The sequence below is a fragment of the Papio anubis genome, chromosome 10 (genome assembly GCF_008728515.1).
Source record: "Papio anubis isolate 15944 chromosome 10, Panubis1.0, whole genome shotgun sequence".
In the NCBI taxonomy this organism is placed as follows: domain Eukaryota; kingdom Metazoa; phylum Chordata; class Mammalia; order Primates; family Cercopithecidae; genus Papio; species Papio anubis.
The window spans coordinates 110,161,960-110,180,055 of NC_044985.1; the positions used below are offsets into that span (position 1 = coordinate 110,161,960).

The 18,096-nt window shown below is 38.5% G+C and overlaps 1 long non-coding RNA gene across 1 annotated transcript in view; it reads right to left on the reverse strand.

The window, feature by feature from the left end:
• LOC108581436 overlaps nucleotides 1-2,375 on the reverse strand; it is a 585,003-nt gene extending 582,628 nt beyond the window's left edge. The window contains exon 1 of the long non-coding RNA XR_002516298.2: nucleotides 2,209-2,375. This is a non-coding gene — a long non-coding RNA (uncharacterized LOC108581436). The remainder of the gene's footprint in view (nucleotides 1-2,208) is intronic.
• Between the last annotated feature and the right edge of the window lie 15,721 nt (nucleotides 2,376-18,096).

Below are 18,096 nucleotides of genomic sequence, written 5' to 3' on the forward strand. Positions count from 1 at the left end.
GTGAAATGGTCAACCCAGTGTTCATTTCAGCATGACTGGAAAACTGCACTAACAGAGAGACAGTGAGAGACACCGCTAAGGAGACAGGTAAAGGACAGTGTTCTGAGAGCACTGCATGCCATGAAAAAGAGTCAACTTTATTCCAACAGGAAATGGGAAGTCATTGAGGGGCTACAAGAAGAGGAGTAGTATAAACAAGTATACTTTAAGAGCTCCTTCTGAAATCATGCATAGCACCAATTACGGGAAATTGAGACTAGAAACAGGGGGAGAGGAGACTCTGTAGTAATCAAGTAAACACATATTGAGGACCTAAATGAAGACAATGAAATTTAGTACTATAGGGAAGAAGGCAGAGGCTCAAGTGGGGTTTAAGAGAAAGAATCAGCATCACAAATCAGAGGTGGAGGAAAGGGTTAGAGGAACACAGGAAGGCAAGGAAAGTGTCAAAGATAACTTCTAGGCAGGACAAGCTATATGATGTGTTGGGCCCAGCGCAAACTGATATTATTTTAAAATTATTAAGAATATCAAGATGGAGATGGCTGAAAGGAAGCCAAGCACAGGGTCCTTCTGAGCATGGCACCTGGGCAATTACACAGGTCACATGTCCACGAAGCTGGCCCTGCTCCCAGCTTCTCACTAAAGTGCCTGAGTAGATGGTGAGATCATTAAGTAGGATCCAGAACACAGGAGAAGGGGTAGATGAGGGAAGAATAAAATGATACTTGGTTGGATATGTTGATTTTAAAGTTCTTGTGGCATAGCTAAATGGAAAGCTAGTATAAGGTAGTGATTAAAGCAAGGGCATTAGAATCAGACAGATCTGGGTTTAGGTCACAGCTGCTGTAAGCCATGAGATCTTGAGTGAGTTACCTATATTTAATGTGTTTTGGTTTCCTCCTCTGCAAACCTCACAGGCTAATGAGGATCAAATGGGATCACATTTTAAAGTTATTAGTCAAGAGCCTGATATATGGTGTGTGTAAGCCATTCAGAAAGGGCATTCATTATTATTTATTACTATTACTATATCCAGTAGGCTGTTGGTTGAGTGAGTCCAGAGCAGTCGATGAGGTTTGGAGAATCACAACTACACAGTTGGCTCACGATGGTGGCAGCAGAAGAAAATACACAGTAACCAGAACAGAGGCCTGAGGTGGAGGCGTCAGTGCTGAAGAGCACTGACACTTGATGGGGAAAGAAAGAAAGAGAAGGAAAGGGAGACAAAACGAATTCTGGACCCTACACACACACAAAGCTTAAACAAAGAAATAAATTACTAATAGTGAAATTTCACAATAGAAAGAGACCTGTGAGGAAATACTTGGGGACAGGATCTCCCAGTTAGGCAGTCATTTATTCCATCAATAGATTCCTCAGCCCTGCTTCCCAGATATATGCTGCAAAGGTTCCAGATGTTTCTTTTTCCCTCAAGTCAATTTTTATGCAGTTTTCTAGCATGTTTATTAAATTATAAAAATCTGCCTCTGCTTCTAAGACAAAATAGCATCTGATTAGTTTTACAGCACTCTACAATCCTAACTGTCCAGAGAAAGTTGTCCATTTTTCATTTCATCAAGAGTATCAAGAATCCTTCATATTACATTAAGCAAGTATCACTGTTTCAACATTGCCTCACTCTTTTGACAATCTAACTTCTAATATAATCTTTAACCTACAAGATACATTTTTAATTTGTTTTTCTGAATCACCTTAGTGACTTATGAATATATTCATTTATCCTAAGTAAAGGAAAATGGAACAAAAATCTTCAAATGCTCTGCTAACTCCCTTAAATTTATTCAAGAACATAACTTGGGACTCCATTCTGTAACTGTAATACCCTTTCTGCTCGAGTTCTTCAATTATGCAAGTTCATAGTCTTCTGGACTCGTTAGTAATTTAGCAGCTGGTTTTTGAGTTATGCGATTTTTTTCCCATGAATAATAAAAAATTTTAAGTTGGGTATCAGTTCACAAAATTTACAAACTTAACAGGCAACCTTTGATAGGAGTCAAGTAATATTTTCCACTCAATGACTGCAGCAGACAGTGGCTGGGTAAAGTATGACCAAAAATACTATGTAAATTAAAAGCACATTGCTGCATCTTTAGTGCAGGGTGAAAAAATATATATATTTTAATTAATTTTATTGACGATGATATTTTGACTTTCTACAGTGGACCACCCCTCCTTCAAACTCACCCAAACCTTCTGCCATACTCATCATCCTCAGCACAAGATTTTTCCAAGGCAACAAGTATCATTAAGAATGAACTCCTTCAGGCCAGGCATGGTGGCTCACACCTGTAATTCCAGCACTTTGGGAGGCCGGGGTGGGAGAATCATGAGGTCAGGAGATCGAGACCATCCTGTCTCTACTAAAAATACAAAAAAAAAATTAGCCCGTCAGCTGGCAGGCACCTGTAGTTCCAGTTACTCAGGTGGCTGAGGCAGGAGAACGGTGTGTACCCTGGGAGGCGGAGCTTGAAGTGAGCTGAGATCACGCCACTGCACTGTAGCCTGGGAGACAGAGCGAGACACCGTCTCAAAAAAAAAAAAAAAAGAAAAAAGAAAAAAAAACGAACTCCTTCAATTTCTCTCCCTACCTCCACAGTTATCTGATAGCCACTCATCTCTAGGACTGTCCCCTCCTTCCTTCACCTTCTCATTGAGATGTCTCTGGTCACCTTATCTGAAATTAACAACCATAACACCACCATCCTGTGCCTCTGAAACTTTCCATCCTCCAACTGTGCTTTCTTTTTCTCTATTGTACTTATCATTCTGTAACATGCCATCTACTTTACTTCTTTCTTTCCTGTCTCCAATGTCAGAATGTAAGCTTCATAAAACCAGTTATTCTGTTTTACTTATTGCTGAATTCTTAACATCTAAAAAAGTGCTGGGCACAAATAGGTGCTCAATAAATACAGTTGAATAAATGGATGTCTGGCTTTTCGAAACAAAAACTTATATGTGCATTTTTCTCAAGGCCTAACCCAGTGCTCACGCCCTAGATCCCAGTTTTTCCTTTGGCCTCTGGAAATTGCATTCTTGATGACCTCCATCCTTTCCCTTCTTCACTCTTTTTCTTAGTGGTAAAACTTCTCTTTGTAAATATACTTCACTCTCCCATCCCAAAAGAAAAAAAAATCATTCTCTTAACACTACCACTTTACTGTAAGTCTCTTAACACTACCACTTTACACATCTAATTTCTTGTGGCAATTTGTGAGTTTTTCCTATAACCTACAAGACCTCTTGTGGAAAATCATTGCTAGGGCCCACGTCCTAGCACTCTGGTTTCCTTTCTGTCCCTTCTCGCCTTCTATCAGTGCTTCCTTATATCTTCTATAAGCACTTGCCCACCCACCCCCAAACTTCTTGCTCTATAATGTTAGAGCAATCCAGCTGAACTTTCTGCTCTAATAGAAATTTTAGATCTCTGTGCTTTTCTAACACAGTAGCCACACTTGTCTATTGGGTACTTGAAATGTGGCTAGCATGACTGAGGAATGAAATTTTGAATTATATTTAATTAACTTTCATTATATTATATTTAGGTTTGCATAGCAACTTGTGATGGGGTCTACCATGTTGGTCAGCACTGCCCTAGACAATGTCATCTACCCTCATAGTCTCCATCACCGAAAGTCATTGTCAACTCTTCCTTTTTTCAGCTAAATCTATGTTGAGCATCAGGCACTGTGCCAGCCAATTAAGAAGGCAGACATCAACAAAGAGTTCCCAGTGTAGCAGTGCAGTTGGATTGTTATTATGAGACAGCAATTATGAGACATGTAATATCCCTACTGATAGGATATACATGGGTAAGAACAGAGAAGGAACATGTACATCAGCCTGACAAAATTGGGGAAGGAGCTAGTTATTCAGGTAGACAAGGAAGGTAAAATGCCACAGACACAGGGCAGCACAATCTGAAGCACAGGCATAAAAGGACACAACAGACTCAACATCATGCATTCATAGATCCCCCTCCAACCACAACTTTCGGTCTTCCAATGTACTTCCTTAGTTATCCTCATGGAAACCATTGTCTGACCTCATTAAAGTCCCCAGTTCACCAATCTTACGTTTCCCTCCTCTCCCCTCCCCCCTCCCCTCCCCTTCCCTTCCCTTCTGACAGAGTCTTGCTCTGCAATGATGCAATCCCAGCTCACTACAACTTCTGCCTCCCAGGTTCAAGTGATTCTGCTGTCTCAGTTTCCCAAGTAGCTGGGACTACAGGTGTGCACCACCACATCCAGCTAATTTTTTATATTTTTAGTAGAGACAGGATTTCACCATGTTGGTCAGGTTGGTCTTGAACTCCTGACCTCAAGTGATCTGCTCACCTTGGCATTCCAAAGTGCCGAGATTACAGATGTGAGCCACTGTGCCCAGCCTCCTTTGTCTTTCTTTCTCTTCTTGTTCAGATTAAATTATGTGGTCCATCATTATGATGCCCTAGTAACTACTGAAACTTCCTTAACTCCCTTTACCTCCATAGGCTGGAATAATACATCCACAACCTTGAATTAACCCAAGAATTCACCTTCTCCAATATTTGCATTCTTGAAGCAAATCTCTGCTGAAGAAAATCATGCATGTAGTCAAATTGGTATCAAATTCATGACAGTCAATCACAAAAGGACACTCAAAAATTATACTTAGTTTCTATGAAAGGTTATCTCTCTCCCTCCTTATAAAGTTTATTTCTTTTCTTTCCCTCACTGCTCTAAGCTCTCACCTTTCCTTCTCACAATATTCATTTGATGAATTTGCCTCATTCCATAGGACCAGGTTCCCTCATCTGCCCTAACCAGTTCTAGAATAGATTGCATTAACGGCCCAGGTTCTTCACTGGTCCCCGTATTCACACTCTTTGCCATGTAACTTTGTTTGCCCTAACTCTGACTCTAACCTTGATCATGTGGCTTTCTTGGCCAATGGGATATTATCAAATATGATACAACAGAAATTTTCACGTGGTTGGACTCCTGCTGTATTTGCCAGCATTGTGAGAAGATGCCTGAACTATCCGCTAGAGGATGACACATGTGACCCAGCTGTCTCCAGCACTCCATTGAAGAACCAGTCAACCACCAGACATCTGAATTAGCCCAGCTGAGAGCAGAAAGAATACGCAGTGGAAGCAGTCTGCATCTGCTCCCATCTTTTGCTTCTTCCCTCAACAGACAAAGTGTTCTCTCAGGATGTCATTTCTCCATTCCTGCCCAGCCAAGGACTTTGCTCCTTTGGCTAGCCTCACTCTGCTGCACCAGCTGTAACTACCTTTCTACCATCATCAGAATATGTACCAACATATTCTACTTTCTTCAGTACAAAAAAAAAAAAAAAAAAAAAAATGCCACATGTAGTGGCTCATGCCTGTCATCCTAGCATTTTGGGAGGCCAACGCAGGCAGATCGCTTGAGCCTAGGAGTTTGAGACCAGCCTGGGCAACATGGTGAGACGCTGTCTCTACAAAAAATACAACAATTAGCCGCACATGGTGGCACGTACCTGTAGTCCCAGCTACTTGGGGGGCTGAAGCAGGATTGCTTGAGCCTAGTAGGTCGAGGATGCAGTGAGCCAATATCATGCCACTGCACTCCAGCCTGGACAACAGATTGAGACACTGTCTCAAAAATAAATAAATAAATAAACAAATAAAATAAATAATTAAAAAAACAAAAACAATATGCCTATAACTACCACCTCCTTTCTTAGCTCCCTTTCAGATCCTTAACTCTCCCCTTTCATTCACCCTTCACCTCCTTGCAATATGATTTTACCCTAATACTTCTCTCCTCTGAAAATACCATTGTGAATGTCCACAGTGAGTTTCTTTTTCAATGCACATATGTTTGTCCTTGTCTTATAATTCCAAGAACTTCTGGAAAATGCTTCCTCCTTCTTAGGATACTTTCTTCTCTTTGGCTTTTCTCCTACTTACGAGTTGCCAGTTGGTATCATTCACTTTGGCCAGTGCTTACAGTTCAACCCAAACTCTAAGAATTATAATTAGGTCCCTTCTTTCATCTCTACACTTGCTTCTTGGGTGTGCACAAACATTCTCATGGTTTTAAACAATGTACTTATGATGATCATTCCTAAATTCACATCTCTATCCTAAATTTTTCCTCAGAAGTCCAGACTTCTGTATTTTCAAATGCTTACTACATATGTCCACTTGAATGTTCCCAAAACATTTCAAAATTAACATGTGCACAAAGGGACTCTTGATTTTCCATCTAAAAATGTCATCCCACCCTGCTCTTATAAGTTGAAGGTGAAACTACCCATTTAGTGCTTGGGAATTTTAGAGGAAGGTGGAAGGAATCATTAATTATTCCTGTCTCTCTCACTGTACCCCTATCTAACCCATCAGCAAGAACTGTGTTTCCTATACACAAAATATATTGTAAATCTTTCCATTTCTCACTATACAGTCACCACCTCACTCCAAGACATCATCATCTTTTACAGAAATTTTAATAGATTTTAAAAAGTCTTCTTGCCTTCTGTACTGCTGGGATTCTCCACCCAGCAGTCAGAATAATCTTCTGCAAATATAAATTAAAACACTATTGTCCTCCTTGGAAAGTGTTTCTTCCTGCACTCCCAGAAAATCCAAAGACCTGACTTTGGCTGACAAGGCCTACACAGGATCAAGGGCTCTGCTTAGCCCTTTACCACCATTCAGGGGTCATTCCCTTTTTCCCCTGTGCCCAAGCCACAGGAGCTTTTTCCAAGTTCTTCAAATGAGAACTATCTTCTCTGCAGTAGATTTGATGTTCATATCGCTCCTTCCTCTTGGGACATTTTCCCATCATATCCTTTAGTCTATGTTGACAAAACAGTTAGTTAATCTTTAGTGGGGCCTCTTCTGGCCATCCTATATAGGGTAGGCCTCCCTTAACCTGTTAGCTTTTCTCTTGGTGTCTTGTTTATTTATTTCTCAATTCTGCATACCAAAATTGCTCCTTTCTTTTATTCTCTTATTCAATACATATGTATGAAATGCCTACTGTGGGCCAACAGATGTGATAAGCACTTGGGAACATAGTAATGAACAGGTCAGCGAAACTTCCTGCTCACATTTAACAAATTCTGAGATGATATTGATAATAAACATCAACAATAATAATATATAAAGAAATTACATAAAATGATAGAGGGTTATAAGTACAATGGAACAAAACAGAGCAGGTTAAGGAGGTATCAGGAGTAACAGGGAGGTGGGAAGAGCTACAGCTAAGCAGAATGGTTAATCATTCAATTAAAATAATCATAGAAAGATGATATCTAAGAAAGGCTTTAGGATACAGATGGAGTGAGCAAGAATACCTATGGAGCATACTTGGGCAGAAGGAACAGTCAGTTCAAAAGTTCTCAGGTAGGAGCATGCCTTCTGCAATCAAGGAACCAAGGATGACAGAATGGCTGAGATGAAATGAGAGATGGGGACACCAGCGGAAAGTGAGCTTGTGGAGTTAAGAGGCCAGAGGAAGATTTTTCAGGACCTTGGAGGCCATCATAAAGACTTTGGCTTTTATGCTGAATTACATGGGAAGCCAATAGAAGTTTTGGAGCACAGGAATGACATGATCTGATTTGTTTACAATGTCTATTTACTTATTTATGTTTTCCGTTTCCATCATTAAGTGATGTCCCTTTAGCTCATTACGGAGCAGTCACTGACTACTACAGTACAAAGTACGTAAATATTTGTTAAGTGAAAAAAAAAGCATGACATTACCCTATGACATTTAGCATGTCTATAAAAAACAGAGTATATTTGAGAGAAGATGAGAAGAGAGATAAATGGAAAGTAGGGATTCTACTGTAATGCACACTGTATGTAAAATGAGATATATGTTTTTAGGTTAAGTTAAAGCACATTAAATATTTTTTTAAAAATTATTAACTTGCAACAACCAGAAAATATTCAAAAGTACATAAATAATATGTAATGATTAATTGTATGTGTCAATTTGGCTGGGCTACAGGGTGCTCAGATATTTAGTCAAACATTATTCTGGGTGTTTCTTGAGGGTGTTTCTGAAAGACATTAACATTTAAATCAGTGGGCTTTGAATAAAGCAGATTGTCCTTCATAATGTATGTGTGCCTCATCCAATCAGTTGAAGGCAGAAACAGAACAAAAAGATCGGCTTCCCCTGAGGAAGAGAGACCACCCTAGAAAAATGCTTTCAGACCTCGTCTTCAACATCCTTTCTTCCTGTTTTTACAGCAGACACCATTCAGACTTGAATGGGAATATGAGATTTCCTGGGTCTCCAGTCTACCAGGCTTAGACTGGAGGTAAACAGTAACTAAGATAAAAACTCATTGAGTGGGCTCAACACAAGAAGACAAAGAAAAGAATCACTGAACTTGAAAACAGAATAGAAATTACACAATCTGAACTGGAGATCCAGGTTGCCAACCCGCTAGCCAACCCTGCAGATATTAGGTTTTCTAGTTTCCATAATTGTGTGAGAAAATACCCTATAATAAACCCCAGTCTCTCTCTCTCTCTCTCTCTCTCTCTCTCTCTCTCTCTCTCTGTCTACACACACATACACATCCTATTGGTTCTGTTTCTCTAGAGAGTTCTGATTAATACATAATATATATTTTTCCTGTCAGTCACATAATAGATCTCACTGGGTAAACTTGGAAAAGTTTTAATTTTTTGTTGAATGAATCCAAATCTAAGTATCTCTGTCACATATATTTGTTAACGATTTACTCAATAACTGAAAAATTAAAAGCCAGTGTAGAGATCTCTACTTCCAGTCATTATAAGTGGTACTACATTACCCACATGTAAATAAGTTTGAAATTAGACAAAAAAAAAAAAAAAAAAAGAGGCAATTGTTTTCAGGTGCTGGTCTACAGGCATCTCAGAACCATGATCCTTAAATAAAGGAAATACCATGATCGTTAAAGAAAAGAAATGTGGTAAGCCCCATATTTTTCCAGCCTTTCTGTCTAGGGCAATGGTCAAACCACAATGGAGAAAAAAGGCCTAACAAGGGGGTAGTGACCTCCCTGACCTGAAGAGGCAAAGACTAGAGCTTGAGGTTGCAGAAGCATCTAGAATTTGTAGGCAAAGTACTAGAGAGCCAAGAAACATACAGAGGTGGATCTAAGGAGCCTGTATGTGGAATTTCTAAGATTATTGACCAAAAATCAGGATACACATACTCAGAGCAAAACTATGCATGGTGAGGCACAGAATGACTGGTATGGGACTGGAATCTGAACCAACGTAACAGAGGTCATCAAGAGCCAGGAGGTTATAAGAGTCTCCACCCAGCCCATATAGGGGAACGTTTATGGGCTGGGTGGCATTCTGTGATATGGGCTCTCAGGCATTCCGTGAAAACCCAGGAAAGGCCACAGGTAGGGGTAAGAACTAGGCCTGAGGGTAAAGGCCTAAGACTAGAAACGAAATTAAAATTGACCTGCCCTGTCTACTTCTATGTCTGGAAAGACGGAGTCGATGCACTTTTCCCTCTTCCTCTCTCTAAATATAGCCTAAAGCCCTAGACATTATATATCAAGTAAACATAAAAAGACATTAAGAGGTGAAGAGTGAAAAACAAGCTGGCTAAAGATCCAAGGGACAGAATGGCGGTGAGCTCCTTAGGTTTTCTTTTTGTTTCACATATCCAGGCTGGGTATTAGAGAAACCAACAATGTGGAATTGCTAATGGACACAGACAAAAAAAAAAAAAAAATCCCAAAAAGTCTGCCATCAGTTATGAAAAGACCAGAAATGGTACAGCCTAGCAAGACAGAAAACTTTTAGACCATAATCTGTCTACTCCAAGCAAATACCAAAGAATACAAACTGCAATCCCACTCCAAACCCCATCATCAAAAGTTGAATGGAGAGCCTAGACTGACATAGTGACCTGACTGTAATGAAATGTCCATACCCCTCTTCATTCAGGTGGTATCAAAGGAGACCTCATGGCACCTCCAGTAATGAGGTCAACCATCTGCCGTGTCATTAGAAGACGTGGAGAGAGCAGTAAAAAGTCACTGCTACTCATCCCAGCCAGGGTAGTGTCAGTGATTACTAATGAGAAGCCTGAAATTCCACCCCTACCCAGCAGTAATGAGGCACTTCTTCCCCTTTGAGGGTCAATGGTGGCTAAGAGGGGAACTGGGAGTTCCATCTCTGTCAGGCAGTTAAGTAGGCAGTGAGTGGCCACTCCTCCCACCAGTGCAGTATAGAGGAGGCCTATTAAAGGAGGTGATTTTAATAAGATTCAAAGTCTTATACCAAAATACACAAAATATACAAGATTCCATTGAAAATTACTCATCCGATCAAGAACCAGAAAGAAAACATCTCAAGTTGAATGATAAAAGACAAGCTATAAATGCCTACACTGGGATGACGTATATTTTAATCAGCTGACAAAGATTTTAAAGAAATCATTATAAAACTGCTTCAGTGAGCAGTTACAAATGTGCTTGAAACAAATTTTAAAATGTTTCATAAAACAGTAGCAGACATAAAGAACCAAATGAAGATATTAGAACTGAAAAATATAGTAAGAGAAATAAAAACTCATTGAGTGGGCTCAACACCAGAAGACAGAGAAAAGAATTGGTGAACTTGAAGAGAGAATAGAAATTACACAATATGAACAACAGAAAAAAAATTAGACTGAAAAATTGAAATGAACAGAGTATCTGCAAAATATGTATCTGCCAAAAGACTTAAGTCCAGAATGTACTTAAAAGCCATATAAGTCATTAATAAAAGATTAACAACCTAATAAAAAGTAGGGGAACCTAATAAAAAGTAGGAGGGTTAATAAAGGAAGATATTCTAACAACCCAAGTAGATAGACAAAGGTACTAACGTCCTTAGTCATCAATGAAATGCAAAATAAAACCACATTTAGATGCCACTACACAATCACTGCAATACTTCAAATTAGCAAAACACTGAAATCACGTAATACTGGCTAAGCAATTTGTAATTTCATACATCGATAGTAGATGTGTAAAATGGCGTAACTACTTTGGAAAACCATACGACAATTTCTTAAAAAGTTAAACATACATCCATCATATAACACAAGTTAATCTATTCCTAGGTATTTGGACAAGGACAACATGTGTCTACAAATGGAATTGAGCCATAATGCTTACAGCAGCTTTATTAATAGTAGTGAAACAACAGAAACCTTCTAATTCATCAACAGAAAAATGTCAATAAATTGTCAATGATGTACCTGTCACCAGTAAAAAAATGAACTGTTGATAAATACAATAATATTGGTAAATCTAAAAAATATATATACATATATATTTGTGTGTGTGTGTGTATATCCAGCAAAAGAAGAAAAGAAGCTGGATGAAAGAGTGCACACTGAATTAATCCATTTATATGAAGTTCAACAACACCAGAACGAATCTATAGTGATACAAATCAGAACACTGCTTGCCCACAGGCTGTGGGGGTAGTGGCTAACTGGAATGGGACCTGTGGAAACTTTCTACAGGGGTGGAAATAGTCTAGGTATTGATTGGGGTGTTAAGTATGCCAATGTTTTACACTTGTCAAAATAATAAATTGTACACATTAAATCTGTGCTTTTCACTATATGCAAATTTTACCTCAACAGAGAAAACTTTTGACTATAGTAACCATTTCACCGTGTATGTGCTTATCAAAACATCATGTTGTACACCTTAAATATTCTTAAATATATACAATTTTAAAAAGAAAAAAATTCACTATGTTGCAGAAATAAAACTCACATGTCTGGCAAGGAATGATGTCAACAATGAACTGCTTACTATGAAACATAAAAATTTTCTGTTGGCAACACTATTTGACTTATGAGAGATTGAGACTCTGTGTCAAAATCAGAGGAGCCACATAAAAAAAGAAGAAATAATAATCTAATAGAGTAAATGGAAAATTCACAGGGTTTGTTGTTTGAGACCTTAAAATGTAGCACTTAACGTGGATGGAATTTGTGAGGTTCTATATTGATTTGATTTTTGAGTAAGAGACACTTCTTAGAATGTACTTAAAGAAATGTAAATTGTATAATGTTTATTCTTTCTATGTAAAGTACCTAAGAGATAATACAGTTGCGAAATGGTATTTTTCGGCTGGGCACAGTGGCTCATGCCTGTAATCTCAGCACTTTGGGAGGCTAAGGTGGGCAGATCACTTGAGGCCAGGAGTTCAACATAGTGAAACCCATCTTTACTATGCCTGGCCAACATAGTGAAACCCATCTTTACTGAAACTACAGAAAATTGGCCAGGTGTGGCACTGTGCACCTGTAATCCCAGCTGCTTGAGAGGCTGAGGTATGAGAAGTGCTTGAACCCGGGAAGCGGAGGTTGCAGGGAGCCAAGATGGCACGAGTGAACTCCAGCCTGAGCAACAGAGTAAAACTCTGTCTCAAGAGAAAAGAAAAAAAGATGGCCTTTTTTAAAAAATTGTTTTTATTATAATTCCTATTGTTATTGTTTGCAAAATAGCAACAGAAAACATGGATGAAGAGAAAGTAACAATGATGTTTGATGAGAAGGCCCTTTCCCTTACTTATCTTTTTATAAAGTTATTTGGCACTTTCAGATTTTATTTGTATTCAGAATTTGAGCAGATTTTCTCAGTGGTAACATATTTATAATTGTATATTTTCATCAACTAAAAATTTACTTGAAATTTTTTTTTTAAATAACATATTTCTTATTTCTAACTATATCATATAAGAATTGATGATTACATATTAGGAGAGGAAATTATCCTCATGTTAATTTCAGCTCCAACAGCTCCTGTTTAGGAAAAGCATTAATATCATTGCCATGCTTCTTTAAATTTGTGTGTGTGTGCACGTGCGTGCATGTGTGTGTTTCTATACAAACATGAACCTCTGTTGAGTTCCTTGTATGTGTAATGCATTATTCCAAGTTTTTAATCATATTATCCCATTTCATTCCTAAGAATTCTGAAAGCTGTTTTATCCCCACTTAACATTGGGAACTCAAGCTTGGATAATTTAAATAACAACTCTAATGTCATACATGTGATAACGGATGAAGCTCAAATTTGAATCTGGTTTTGTTTGACTCTAAATCCCTTTCATCTAAATTTTCAAATTGCTCTCATACACATAATTTCATTGGAATATCCCAGTATCAATATGAAGCAGAAAAATGAAATAAAATTCCTATCAATGTGGGAATTTGAAATACACACACACACACACACACACACACACACACACAAGAGAAAACTGAAGCTTGATGAGCTTAAGTACCTAAGATTTGCTTTGAACCCAGGTTTTATACTCCCAAAACATTTTGATTTTATTAAATACTTCAGAAATTGGAGATTCTTTTATTTTTAAAAGAAGAAAACTACACAAAGTAAAATCAAAATCAAATTCCACTATGCAGACATTTTTTATTCCTTTAGATAATCCATGAACCTATCATCCTCCCTATGTCCAAGATACATGTCTGCCTTATGGAAAAGGCTACCTCTCAATACAGAATCTGAGAAGCTGTGGCACAGACTTATAACCCAGGCTCCTGCAATCAGATAAATCTTCCCTGAACTTTGAATCTCATGATAAAGATGCAAGAAAACAGTGTCCACATAGAATCCATTGTGGTGGACTGGGGACAGGGCAGGAGCAGCAGAATGAGCACCTGCATCCAGTTTGTAGGGACAGAAATGCCCAAAAGGTGTTGATGGCACTGGGCGCCTTGATTGTGTGCAGTAGTAATGCTGTAATAGCTATATGTGTAGTTCAGGGCATTGTTCCTGGTTGCATATCCCACAAGTCAGGTCTCTGGTCCTCTTGAAGACTTTATGAGCTGTTGCCTATTTCCTAACAAATTTCTTTACTACTTAAATTAGTTCATTTCTGTTGCTTGTCATTAATAATGCTGTCTGATACACCCATGATTGCAACAAATTTCTTATGGGAGTCGTATTTGGCTGTTTAAACAGGTATAACTCCCGAGTTTAAATATACATCAGAGCACTCTTTTTTTAATATTGGTGGGGAAAATGCCTTTGTCACAAGGAGAAAGGAATAAACATATCACAAAGCAGCCAAGTTCTTTAATCTCACAGATCTTCTATAGATGTTTAATAAAACTTCTTGTCATTCCTTTTGTAATGGTGTCTTAGCAAATATGTTATTACTATGGGAAAATTTTTAGGCATAAATGATTGAAATGACTACAGGATTTTCTGGCATCTTGAAAACAGTAACTGAAACTGAAAGTATTTTGAAATTAAGAGTAATATCTAGTCACCCTCAGGAATTTCTGTTTTTTAACCTTCCACCTTCAAAATTATGACCTTTAGTGATCTGCTCTTTATATGTGGGTGTTTGTTTGTTTGATATTAGCATTTAATCGGCTTAAGGGATGACTTTCAGTTGGAAATCTGGAATTTTCTCTCTTGATGCTATTAGAATTTTAATTACAAACTGTATTTTGCAGAATGTCTAGGCCTATAAAAACATTTTTACAATAGCTTTTCAGGAAAAAACTAAACATGTTATTAGGAAAATTAATCTTTATTTTGTTGGTGAACAGTGACCTATATACTATTTTTCTTGAATGAATAAATTAGGAGGCCCATGGAAATTTCATTGGCTATGAATTACCTTTATCTTCCTCAATAATTTGGCCAAAAATCTTGGAAAATTCAATTTTTTAGTTGCTTTATGTCTTCTTGTTTGGTTTAGAAAAAGAAAAAGAATAACAAAAGAATGAGAAAATGAAGGAATGTAGGAAGCCAGTCAGGGTTAGGTAAACTATCCCTTCAAAGTGCCACTGGAGGGCCTGGGAAAGTTTCTGTTCATCTTCGGCTAGATCCTGATATCTATAAGACCTTCTTTGTTCCACCACCCTCCATATCTGTGTCTTATCTACCTCTTCACATCCCACGTAGAATCACTGATTTTGTTCTACCAGCTTTCTACTTTTTTTCTTCCCCATGGCTCTGTTGAATCAAATGACTCTCCCAGTACCTGCACACTTGCACTTGGCCTAGAGACTCACATTCTGCTTAATTTCTTTCCAAATGGGATAGCTGTTTATTCATTTTTTTGTTGTTCATTTTTTTCCTTCACTGAAAATTTCTCATCTACCCACTATGAGCCAAGCATTGTGTAGGTGTTCTACATCCCACGGTGGACAAAACAAACATGGACTTCACTATTACAGAATGTATGATACAGTAAAGAAGACTTTTAAGTAAAATAACACATAAACAATTATATAGATAGTAGTACCTTCTATGAAGGGAAAGAACAGAGAGCCAAAGAAAAGTTGGAAAAGGTAGAGTAACAGAGGAAGCTTAATATATGTTGAAAGATTAGTGAGGATCTATCAGAGGGGGTCACAAGCTAAAACCTGAATAATTAGAAAGGCCCAGCCGTGCTGTGAGTTAGCCAAAGTGAAGGTCTGCACAGGAACCTTCAATGAGCCGAGAGTTCGGTGCTTTGGGGAACTGAAATAAAGTCAGTGGCTAGAGCAGCAAAATAAATAAGAGTTCAAATTGAAGTTCTAGAGTCCAGCCGGGGCTATACCCCCTACAGTCTTGTAGACAGAAGTTAGGAGTATAAAATTATGTGAAGTATAATAGTAAGCCACAGAATAATTTTGTACAAGCAAGTGATATTATCCAATTAATATTTAAAGACTATTCATAACGTAGAGCATATGCTTTGAGGGTATCTTCTTTATCTATGAACACAAAATTTAGTAAGTATAAAAAATTCTACCGACCTGGAAGATTTCTCTTCCCTGACTGCTCTCAGGAACAACCATGCCCCAGGTTGTGATACTGGTGCCAGCATACCATGTTGAATCATCTCAAATGAATCTGTTTTTCTCTCCACTGTCATTTGGAAACTGCTTTTGAGGCCACAATAGTATTTTGAGAGAGAAGGAGCAGTGTGGCAAAAATAGGCACTGTGGGATTATTAGCCACCTTGTGCCAACACGACACGCTTGAGTCATGTTCCATGAATTCAACTTCTGAAGGAGTTGAAGGAGCACCCATGGGAACACTTGGCTTCCTGGCTCAGTCAATCAGATGAATCTGAATGCATGATGGACACAGCTTGGATAGCATGGTCACCTTGCGTTTAGTCTCTATGAAGTCCCAGTAACAAGCCAGGGTCTGTCTCCTTTAAAATACAATTACTTGCTGAGAAAATATGGCTTTGCTCCAAACCTCTATAGAGCTTGCCACATGCTCAAAACAACAAACATAGTTTCCACAGATACTGTATCAGTTAGGTAAGACCATTGCTATAGTAAATAACTCCCAATTCTCACTAGTTTAACACAATAAAAATTCATTGTTTAATGTCCCATTGCAATGTGGGTTATTTGAGGGCAGTGAGAAAAGAAGACTCTGCTCTAAACTCCTTTTGCCTCTCACTCCACCACATCCTCAGAGACCTCCCCATTCCAACAGCAGTTAGGGAAAGGGGTTTTGGGAATTTTAGTGGGCTAGACCCAAAAGCAATATACATCATTTCTGTTAACTCCACTGGCTGGAACTCAGTCATTTGACTGCACCTAAATTGGAGGGAAGACTGGAATATGTAGTCTAGATGTGTGACCAGGAAGAAGGGAATGTGGATGAGCACTAGCAGTCATTTGGCAAATATTTGAGCTCATTAGATCCAGTGGATCATAAAGGAATTGGTGACAACATCTTATTAGATTCTAATTACATTATTCTTTTTAAACAACTCTGAGCTTTATCAAGTCAAAAAACATTGTATCAATATTCTATATTCATGATAAGCAATGGCTGCATATTGCTGATCAGACCACACATAGAACAACATCCTTCCCTAGGCCCAGTGTCCTATTAGCACAAAAAGAACTTTACACCAAAGCTCCACTCCAAACCTTTAGACGTGTCGGTGCCCCCATCTCCCTCCTCTTTGCCATTTTTGGCTTCTATCCAACATACAAGTACTATTGTAATCCACTCTCTCCCAAACTTGGATTCAAACCCTGCTTCATCAAACTCATCTTCCCGTTGGTCTAGCACAATGCAGGTCTGACATCTATGCCAGAAGAGTGGGAAGTTAATTGGGTAGGAGAAGCCTCAGACCATAGTGAGGTTCTGAAAAAGTCTTGTAGGGTTAATAAAAGCCCTTAAGCAAAGAATGACCATGAGAGGACTCCCATGTCTGGTAGAACTGGTCTGGATCTAGTTCTCTCATCCTGCTTAGTTATTGGTTGTGAGCAGCTAGAGGCAAGAGTGATCTTGCTGTGAATGTCTCGATAGATCCCAAAGTTCTGGTAGCCAGAGGCTGCTAGATGACTCTGTTTCCCATAGCAATTCTCTTGAAAAGAGAGATGAGAGACACAATCCCATGGCTACCACATGGGTCCTCTCAAATTCTAGTATCTCTTCTGTTTTGTCTATAGTAAGAGTCAATATAAATCTCTGATTCTTCCTTACACCTACCTCATATTTATTATGTTACATCTAAACTTCTGCTGATACTATTCATAATATTAGCTAAGACCAAATTACCAAAGTTTTCTTACCTGGAATTCTGTCTATGGTAGGCCAATGAAGCACATCTCCACAAGGACCAGATCAGTCTTTTGGAAGAGAATAAATGCCTTGATTGCTAATTGCCTTCATTCTATAGTGAGGCAAGAATACAGCTGATACTCAATGCTCTACAGAAATCAGAAGTGTAACTAAAGGGGCCAAATGGGTCAAATGGGAGCATCTAAACTTTTAAGGATCCCGTTCTTCTTGCCTAGTTGAAGTTCAGTCTAAGATGCAAGAGAATACCTTCAAAACCATATGTAGATCCCAAACTACTACCTTGAATTTTAAAAACATTCAAATCCCAAGCATGGCTGCTTCTTCCTTCTTGTCCTATCCTACCACCCATTTCCAATTGCTCAGGCTAGAAACCTAGGAATCACTCAAGACTATACCCTTTCAATCCTCCCCTACCCTCAAGCAATCACCAAATCAAAAGTATTCCATCTTTCACATCTCTTCTATCTACCCTCCTCTCAA